Source organism: Octopus bimaculoides, chromosome 24, assembly GCF_001194135.2.
Source record: "Octopus bimaculoides isolate UCB-OBI-ISO-001 chromosome 24, ASM119413v2, whole genome shotgun sequence".
In the NCBI taxonomy this organism is placed as follows: Eukaryota; Metazoa; Mollusca; class Cephalopoda; order Octopoda; family Octopodidae; genus Octopus; species Octopus bimaculoides.
Genome location: NC_069004.1, coordinates 13,062,658 through 13,065,573, shown reverse-complemented (window position 1 = coordinate 13,065,573; position 2,916 = coordinate 13,062,658). Strand labels below are relative to the sequence as shown.

At 33.0% G+C, this 2,916-nt stretch overlaps 1 protein-coding gene across 5 annotated transcripts in view; it reads left to right on the top strand.

The window, feature by feature from the left end:
- LOC106871669 (uncharacterized) overlaps window positions 1-2,916 on the top strand; it is a 118,084-nt gene that overhangs the window by 99,520 nt on the left and 15,648 nt on the right. Inside the window, exon 4 of one of the 5 annotated variants that reach the window (XM_052976192.1) lies at window positions 649-759. The exons of the other annotated variants lie outside the window; for them this stretch is intronic. The gene's annotated coding sequence lies outside the window, so the exon portion shown is untranslated. The remainder of the gene's footprint in view (window positions 1-648; window positions 760-2,916) is intronic. 5 annotated transcript variants of the gene reach the window in all.

The following is a 2,916-nucleotide window of genomic DNA, read 5'->3' as shown; positions in this document are numbered from 1 at the left end:
ATATATACAGGGTTGGCCAGAAGTCACTCGACAGTAAATCAAAATTCCATAAATATTATCTGTAATTCTGTATTGACTTGAATGGAAAAATGTGTTGCTCAAGAAGGACTTCAGTTTGAACAATTTTCATGATGTTTCATATGTAGATGATTTTTATTAAATTCATTCAGTTGTTAAGCATAAATAAATCTTGGAATTAAATGGTTTTGATTTTCTGTCAGATGACTTTTAGCCATCCTATTTCCCCTTCTTCTTAGCTCTCCTGTGTAATCCCTTCTGTCCAGCATTCGCCATGATAGATCGCTGACCACTACACACATTTTTTTTTCTCTCCGTGTTTCTCTCCTTGTTTATTTCTGTGTTCCTTTCTGTTAAAGAGCTTAGGCTCAAAACTTCAAAGACTTTCTCTATTCCCAAGCGTTATACTAATACATCTGTTTGTTTTCTACACTACCTGTCTTCATCTGTTGTTTTTTTTGTGAATTCTCCTTATATATATATATATATAGATATAGATATATGTGTGGGTGTGTGTGTGTGTGTGTGTGTGGGTGGGTGTAAAGGACAAGAAAAAGGGGAAAATAATGTGTGTGTGTGTAAATGTTTGTTTTTATGTTATAATAAAAACAATTTTACATTAAATTGCAGGATTACTTAATACATTTGGTACAGTACAAATTTATTATTCTCTAACAAGAATAATATTGACAGTGACTTTGAAGTTTTGGCTTGCTAAGTCATCATCAGACTGTAATTAATGTAAGTTCATTTTGCCTTTATGTAGTCTCTGTTAAGTTAAAAATCTTCTAGAGTTACCTGAGTTCTGTTGAATGATAATTACGTTGTATCATAAGTTGTGGTGGCCATGATATTCTTTTATCCTTTTACTTGTTTCAGTCATTTGACTGTGGCCATGCTGGAGCATTGCTTTAAATGGTTTTAGTCGAATAAATCGACCCCAGGACTTATTCTTTGTAAGCCTAGTACTTATTCTATTGGTCTCTTTGCCAAACTGCTAAGTTACAGGGACATAAGCACACCAGTATCAATTGTCAAGCAGTGGTGGTGAGGGAAACACAAAGACACGCATGAATATATACATGGCGGTGCCCCAGCATGGCCACAGCCTCATGGCTGAATCATATAAAAGAATATATATGACAGGCTTCTTTCAGTTTCCATCTACCAAATCCGCTCACAAGGCTTTGGTCAGCCCAAGGCTATAGTAGAAGACACTTGTCCAAGGTTCTATGTAGTGGGACTGAACCCAGAGCCATGTGGTTGGGCAGCAAGCTTCTTACCACTCAACTACACATGCACCTATGGAGAATTTTTATTGATTAAATTTGGGGAAGTGCTAATTGCTAGAATTTATTCCTACATGTAGTGTGTATTTAAGTGTGTATTTTTATGTGCATCATCTTCGGGTCATAGGTGTTCACAATAGAATGTAGTTAGATTCTCAGACAGAAGATTCCTCACTTGGTGTGGTTGTTGTTGGTTTTATTTATATATTAATGGGATATTTACCTTTTGTTTTGAGAATTTAAAAGTTAAATTTTAGAATTCAGTCTAGTGTTTTGATCTTTGTATTTAGGTGTTACTTGATATGTCAGCTTTTAGGGGTCAACAAAAGAATGTAAGTATGTGGTAAGGATTAGTTAGTCGGCAGGTTGGTATTATTTACAGGTTTTTCACCTGTTTATATTGGGAGGGTGTTGGTCATCCCTTAAATATGTTTTGAAATGCTTTTAACTGAGAAAGGTTTATGTAATGGATGCATTTCCTATTATATATTAGATAATACACAAACCTGAAACATGCATATTAAATGATCTCAAAATATCGCTATTTGGTTTGATTTCATTATTACAACTTATACAACTCAATGCCAGTACAAACTAACCAATCTAGACTCCACTTATGCAGATTCTCCAACAATAATTTGGAGTAGTTTGTTATATTTGACTTGAATAAAAAGATTCTGGTTGTGTGCACCATTTCATAGCATAACATGAAATATTCGTGTGTGTGTATGTGTTATTTCTTTACTGCCCACAAGGGACTAAACATAGTTTACGGGATATAGCCAAAAAAGTTAAAATTCCCTACACTGCTGTCCACTCCACCATTGTAAGGTATCATGAAACAGGAAAAAATAACGACAGAGCTCACTCAAGTCATCCAAAAGTAAGTTCTAAATCACAGGATAAGTTCAAAAGAGTCACCAGTCTTCGAAACAGATGCCAGACAGCAAATGAAATTGTTGCACAACTAAGTGAAGCCAATGAAGCTAACATGTCTCCTACAACATGTTGACTGTAATGAAATCGCCAGCCCAATCCCTTGATTGCAATCCAATCAAAATTGTGTGGAATGACTTGGATCGCAGAGGGAAAAAGTGACAATCAAGGAGTGCAGAAACCCTCTGGACACTCTTACAAGAGGAGAGGCAAAATATTACCACTGAATATTTGCTTTCATTGGTTGAAAGAATGCCCAGAGCATGCTCTGGGCATACATATACGTATATATGCATATATGTATATATATATGTATATGTATATACGTATATGTGTGTATATGTATATATGTGTGTATATGTATATATGTGTGTATATGTATATATGTGTGTATGTGTATATATGTGTGTATATGTATGTGTATATATATGTATATGTATATATGTATGTATATATATATATGTGTATATATATATATGTATGTATGTAGATATATATATATATATATGTATGTATGTATATATGTATGTATATATATATATGTATGTATATATATATATATGTATGTATATATATGTATGTATATATATATGTATGTATATATATGTATGTATATATATATATATGTATGTATATATATATATATGTATGTATATATATATATATGTATGTA